Source organism: Ailuropoda melanoleuca, chromosome 5, assembly GCF_002007445.2.
Source record: "Ailuropoda melanoleuca isolate Jingjing chromosome 5, ASM200744v2, whole genome shotgun sequence".
Taxonomy (NCBI): Eukaryota; Metazoa; Chordata; class Mammalia; order Carnivora; family Ursidae; genus Ailuropoda; species Ailuropoda melanoleuca.
This window is the reverse complement of record NC_048222.1, coordinates 44,882,059-44,889,022: the sequence shown is the minus strand read 5'-3', so window position 1 is coordinate 44,889,022 and position 6,964 is coordinate 44,882,059. Positions and strand designations below refer to the sequence as shown.

General features: G+C 48.8%; 1 protein-coding gene across 10 annotated transcripts in view; it reads left to right on the top strand.

The window, feature by feature from the left end:
- The first annotated feature begins 962 nt into the window (after positions 1–962).
- The window catches only part of TLN2 (talin 2), a 422,904-nt gene continuing 416,902 nt past the window's right edge, over positions 963–6,964 (top strand). For 4 of the 10 annotated variants that reach the window (XM_034660882.1, XM_034660888.1, XM_034660878.1 and 1 more), the window contains exon 1: positions 971–1,094. The gene's annotated coding sequence lies outside the window, so the exon portion shown is untranslated. Of the gene's footprint in view, positions 1,095–2,447; positions 2,579–6,964 lie in introns of those variants that run through there. The other 6 variants (XM_034660877.1, XM_034660886.1, XM_034660884.1 and 3 more) reach the window with 4 other exon arrangements.

Sequence of the window (6,964 nt, the reverse complement as noted above, 5' to 3'; positions counted from 1 at the left end):
GGGGTCTATTCCAGTTATTCTGTATTGGGCTGGAAAAAAAATGAGAGGTCTTGCAATAAAAAAAATTTTTTAACTACAAAAGTAATGTGTTCCTGACAGAAAAATAAAAAACTAGAACTATGCAGGAAAAATCACACACACTTCCACCAATCACTGAGAGATCTAGTTAACATCTGTCCAGTGTTTAGTCAGTCTTTTCTACCTCTCTCCATCAATCATAGTTTAAGAAAACGAGATCATATGGTACACAGTATTTTGTGATTTGTCTCCTTGCCCCCTTAATAACCATCATGTTGTTCCATGTCATCCTACATGTCCTAATGACTGTATATGCAACAAGTATTTAATTGACTTTATTCAGGGCAGAGTAGGCTGGAAAAATTTCCATATTAATTTAATAGAGTGCCATCGCTGTCCCCTTCCTACAGCTGTTCTCAAAAACCCTAAGTGACCTCTGACCACCAATTTCAGTGTCGCATGTGCAACACGTGCGGAGAGGGACAGCCAGCGGCGGGCTCCCACCGACGGCGTCAGGACAGGACCCCGCAGCCCGCCACTGTCCTCTGGTCGGAAACACGCCGCACGCTCCACGGTGGCCAGTGGCCCGCGGGGAGCGCTCTGCGGTCCCAGGGGCCCCATTCCATAGACGCCGTGTCCCCTCCTCTCCCTCTCTAATCTCCCTCGTAGCTGAGCCCGAGTTCGGGGGAGCCGGGGTCACTCTTCGCCCCCTTCTCCCCACGACAGCTCGGCCGGCGCGTCGCCTCTCCTCGTAGACCCTCCCAGCAGCAGACCGCCCGGTAGAGACCCGAAGGGACCCTTGTTGGCCCACCCCGGGTGCCGCACGGCGCCGCTGCTGGACTGGAGCCGCGCGGGGCCGCGCCGTCCCCGAGTGATGACGCGCTTCCTGCCCTCCCGGCGCTCGCGGGCCGTGCGCTCGCGCTCGCCCTCGGCTCTTGTTCCGCGCCCGGAGCCAGCGGCGGCGGCGGCAGAGGCTGAGGCGGCTGCGGGAGCGGAGCGGTCGCCGGGCGCGCGGGGGGACGCCGGCTGCACTCTGGAGCAGGCGCTCTACAATGAGACAGTAAATGCATCCCCCGGTAAGGCGCACGGCTCACTCGGGTTTTCCTCTTCCTCCAGCTGCATGCACGTTGCATGAATTTCTCGTGTCTTTTCCCTCCCCTCTACAGAAGGAAAATGTGGGTGGCTTTTTTCCTCCCTTTTGCATCTCGTGAGTGATGCCAATGCAGAAAAAACCCCGCAAACTCCCAGATTTGCTGTCCTAGGAGAGCTTTTTGCAAAAATAAAATAAAATAAAATAAATTTAATGCACCTGTCTATTGCACATGTATGTTTCACTGCACTCGACCCGGGCGCAGCGGTTTGCAAACAGGCTGGCAGCCGGCGCCTGAGAGCGGATTCCTGGCCGCGGGCAGCCAGTCGCCTCCGGGGCTCCCGCTGGGTTTCCGGTAACTGGGTATTGAAAAGCGGCCCCGCCTGCATGGAGTGTCCCCTCGGCCCCGGCCGGGCCCCCGCGCCAGGAGAGTTGGCGCGGGCGGAGCGGCTTCATTCCAGCACTGGCCGCCCCGACTCCAGCGCCACTTTGCAAACAAGTCTCCGGCCGAGGCTCGAGGCACAGACAGCCCGCTGGTGCGGAGCTCGTCCAGTCCCGGACTCTCAGACCTGCCGATTCTACGACTCCCCTTGGCAATCTCGGCACCGGCAAAACTGCTGTCTGCTGAGGGACCTGGGCAGCGCCCGCCCGAGCGCGAGAGAACAGGATTTGGATTTAGTGCCGCTGGCCTCGCACTGGACGAGCGGAGCCCTTTCCTTCCTCGGCCCCGCAGGCTACAATTCCGCGCTCACTGGGAGCCGGGGGGTCCTGGGGACTGGGCATTTCGGGATTCCCCGAGGGGACCGAGGAACGACGTTCGAGGGCGCCATATTTTCAGCGGGTCTTGGCTGCGGAGGGAGGGGGCGTACAGTTTCTGGGGCCCGGGGGATAGCGCGGCGCCCCCGCAGGAGAGGCCGGAGGGGTTTTTGCCGGGAAAGTTTGCGCGCCGAGGGAGGCGCGGAGGCGGCCGCTCAGAGCGCGCAGCGAGGCTGCTCCTGCAGGGGCACGCGGGCTGCAGCGCGTCGCCAGGCCGGCCGGCCCGGGTGGAGGGCCCAGAGGCGCCTTCAGGGGTTGCGCGCCGGCCTCGTCCCCGCTCCCTGTCCCGCTGAGACGCAGCGTGCGGGCTCCGAGGCGCAGGGAACACGCCCCTCTCCCCCGCAGCCGCGGCTGCCCGGGCGCTCCGCCGGAGCCGTGCGCTTGGCGGCGTCCCCCGGCCGGGCGTCTGGTGCAGAGCGTGTTCCCGGCGCCGGGCTTCGCCTGGGCTTTCCGCACGGCGCGGGAGCTCTCTTCCTGCGGGAGAGGAGGCGAGCCGGCTAGTGGTCCGGGCCGAGGGCCTGGCCTGCGGTCGCCCCGGGGCCGAAGAGCGGCCCGAGCCTCCCTGAGCCTCCTCGGCTGCGGCGGCGACAGCAGCAGCGCCGGCGGCTGCGTGCTCGGATTTCGCCGCGATGCCAGCCAGCTCTTGGAGGCGAGGTAAGGGGGGCGTTTCCAGAAGTTGGGGCTCCAGGTGACGCGTGGGGAAACTTGAATTTGTGCCGTCCGTGCAGAGTCGAGGCGATAAGGGGAAAGGGAGTTGTTTCAGAATCCCTGCGTCTCGTGGTGGAAACGAACCTCCGCTTATTTCCAGAAGAGAGAAGCGTGAGCTGAGATGTTTGGCGTTGTCCAAGACACAAAGAGGAGGGTAGGGATGACGTCCCGAGAAATGGGCCCCCAAATGTACATAAATTATAAGCACGCTGGTGCTCCGCCACGTACTTTGGCTTTAATAGTATCTGGGTGTGTTGAGTTGTGGCATTCGTCAGGTTGCGCGCTGTCCTCCTCCTTTCTTCAGAGCCTGGAGTTGGCGACTTCTCAGGAGTGGGGCTGTGGGCATTCTTTTCTTTTGAAATGCAGTAGATTGTGATCTCTGCTTTGTGAAGGGGCAGAGGAAGGGCGTGTTTGCTGACCTACAATCAGCTGAATGCAGAAACATGCCAGCCTTTCTCCTTGGCGTCTTATTGAAACGATGCCATAGTATTGAGGTCATGTCAGCACTTTGGGGCTTCATCATTGGAGAGGCTTCAAGGGATCACAGAAAAAGGCAGGGGGGTGTGAAGCTTTCATTCGGGATGAGCCCTGTGATATCAGGGATTAGGCTGCTCCTTCGCTGGTGCACTTCATTAAGTGCCTCCAGTGTGGATGTCAGCCGTTGCGTTTCCAAGATTTATCTTCCGTTATTGCTGATTTGGGGTATCTATGCAAACACTGTGGAGGGTTGGTGGATGTGACAAGTGGCCTTGAGAGTTACCTGCACGAATGCTATTTCTTTCCTTCTTTATTATTTTTTTTCATTGAGCCCTGGAATTGTGGAAAACACCCGGAGCCCAAGATACATTTACCCAAAATTAGCATAACTAATTCAGGAGAGAATCAAATCAGTTGCAGAAAACCATCTATTTTGTAAAGTTCTAGTCTTGGTGGTCCTATCTTGAATCACAGAAACACAGGGTTCTTCAGATTGCGGAAGTCATTTTCTCTGCCTTTGTACCCACTCAGGTTATCAAGGAGATACAAAATAGTTTTAATTAAAGTGTCTTTCTTGACGTTGTTGTGGTTCTACCTCCAAACGGAAAGCAAATTTTTAAAACTATTCTGTTATATGAGTTATGGGGATACTCTTTAAAGGCTTAGGCTTATAGGTGTGTCTTTGAATTCACTTACTGCTAAACCTAGTTGTTGAGGGTTTTTTAAACCAAACACTGTTTCTTTCCTAGAGTATTTTTACCGGGAGTCAGGCTTTACGAAGAGGTGTGTGTGTGTGTGTGTGTGTGTGTGTGTGTGTGTGTGTATGTGAGTGATGGGGGGAGATGGAGATTTCTAGTCCAGTTTGTGTGTTTTATACCTCAAAATTATACTGATTCCCCTTCTCTTCCACCCCTCACTCCCAGCAGATTATTAGTTCCCAAGAGCAGTTAAGGGTGGTTACAGATGGTGAACAATATAAATTTTTACCAACTATGCTCAGAAAAAAAACCCTATACATCTAAAAACGTATTTATTCATTTTAGCATTATGCTTTGTAGCTACATATATGTCACATACTGTGTGTGTGCTAAATGTTCAAAAAATTAAATTTAAAAATTAGAAGTTTTTTTAATAAAGCTGAAATAAAAAATTAAAAAAGAAGTTGCAAATCCTTCAGTCTTTGTTCCCAAGTTCACTACCTTCATATTTATCATTTTCTTATGCCTATTTTAGCAAAGTGTTATAAATTGGGCTTTGTTGCCTCTTGCCTGATTCATATTACAACTTTGTGACTTGATCAAAGTTCCTGCATTTTTGTTGTTGTTGTTGTTGTTAAGAAGATTTTATAACTTCAAAAGGTTAGAAAATGCCTGTGCATTATGGAGAGGTGCCATTTACCCCGCTGTGTCGTGTGTGTGTGTTGTGGTGTGTGTGTTGTGGTGTGTGTGTGTGTGTCCACACTCTGGGGACAGTGTCAGAAACTTGTGATCTGTGACATTATTGATTCAGAACTTTTGAGTCATAATGTTTTCTTGGAGATTTTGGGTGGTGGTTGGCCAATACAGGAAGTACTAAAAAAGAGTTAAATAATTCAAAGTAATTTTTATTGGGTACAAAAACATTTTAAAGACAAGAAGGAAAACTTAATAAGCAGGTCCAGAATTACAGCTTAACATACCCAACTGGTGCCTTTTTAATTACAGTACTTTCCCCCCAGAACTTCTTAATCCTATTACTTTCATTTTTAATAAGGAGACTAGTTAAAACATAAGCCAAACAGAACTATTACAAATAATGGGGATAAATGGTGGGTTTAACCAGATGTTTTGCCTAAAGTTAAAAGAGTTAAGGAATCTGAACTCTGTCGAACTCCCCCTGAAGGCCCCCTCCACAGGTCCCCTCCTCAATAAGTAGGGGATTTTAAAAGGCAAAAAATCTTGGAGGGGGTGGAGACAAAAAACCAAAGAGGAAACGAATGCTTAAGATAGGCTTCTCCTATCCATCACCATCCTAACAACCTTTGGCTCGGTGGCAGGTGCCATTTGAATGACAGCTGGTAGACAAGGCTGGGTACAAAATGCTTTGGTTGTGAGAGCCTTTCTTTATGTGTCACCCGGAACTATGAATTAAGACTGGGCTCATTTGCCACCCATTTTACAGTGGATTTTTAGAGTCAATGCCAAGAACATGGTTTTGTTTTTCCCTTAACCAACAATTTAATTTCAGCCAAAGTGGTGCTGTCCAGAATTTGTAGGAAAAATAATGAATATTTGTATTTCCTTTTTTACTCTTCTAGCTGCAATCTTAACAAAATTCTCCAAGTCTCCTATTCACTTACTCAGCAATTGTTTTGAGGGCTTACCATGTGCTTCATGGTAAGGAGACATCCCCTGCCCTAACCTCACGTGCTGACTTCCTAGGGGGTGATATTCATTTGTACTTAACATATCTAATAGATGGGGGGGGATGAGTGTTTGATTAAATAGTTTTTGAAGGACAACAGAAAGATGAACAAAGGATATGAATAGCATTCTTAAAAGAAGAGATATAAATGGTAAATATGTGAAAAGATTCTTAACGTCCACAATGATCAGGGAAATGCACATTTAAAACAGACATTAGATTTTCTGTCCATCCAGTTGACCCACTTTTTAAAAAATTGGTTACATCTTCTGTTAGATGTGTTGGGGGGCAATTTGTAGACTCTCGGTGGGAGTATGAATTGCTGTAGGATTTAGGGAAGGCAGACAATTTCTCTGTAAGTTTGGAACCTGCTGCCATATGCCCCAGCAATCCCGTATTTAGAGTCCTGTCTTACAGAAAGGAAAACATCAATTAGTATGTAAGGATCTGTGAGTGAAGATGTTTATTGTAGGATTATTAAAATAAATGAGAAGCAGTATGAAATGAGAAGCAATATGAAATGTCCAGCATATGAAATGAATAATACAGGGTTTATTTTGGACTATTTTGCAAGGGATATCCATGATGTATTAAATGTAAATAAAATCAAGTTACAGAGTATCATATGTAGTATCCTATTTCTGATTTAAAAAAGAAACCCTATGGGTATAACCTTGGAGAAAGATGTGGAAGGATGCACAAAACTTGAGATTGTTTAAAATTGGCAATGGGAAGGGGGGGTGATTAACTTGCTCCATATACACTTGATTGGTTTAGTTGCTCAAACAAAAGCTTTTCTATATGGAAACACTTTAAAATGGTATTTGGTTCATGAATACGAAACTTGTTTGGGACTATTTTGGAAATAAAAGGTGAGCAATATCACAGCTGCTTTCTCTGATGCCTTCTGCAGCAATCTTTTATCTCTTTGGAAGCTTTGAGTTAATTATCTTCTGACATCCTGAGATTTCCCAATTTTGAGTCAAAGCCTTCATTGTAAAGGATGGCTTCAGGAAAAGCTGTTTACCTTTATCCCCTGGGAGAGTGGTGAGCATAAGAGATCAAGAAAACTCTTAGTGGGGCGCCTGGGTGGCTCAGTCAGTTAAACGTCTGCCTTGGGCTCTGGTCTTGATCCCAGAGTCCTGGGGTCAACCCAGAGTCCTTGGGCCCCCTGCTTAGCAGGGACTCTGCTTCTCTTTCCCTTTGGCCCTCCCCACCATTCATGCTCTCTCTTTCTCTCTGATAAATAAATAAAATAAAATCTTTAAAAAAAAGCTCTTGGCAAGCACTCTCCTTTTCCTTCACTTTCTCTGATCCCAACTTAGTGAAAGTCTGGCCAATTGCAGAGTGTTCTCAGATAGTAGCAGCATATCCTCAAGCTTGGTTTCCCTATCCGAGGTTCGGAGAGGTTCTGTTCATGGCCATGCTGGCATTTGAACTCAGTTTCCTTCC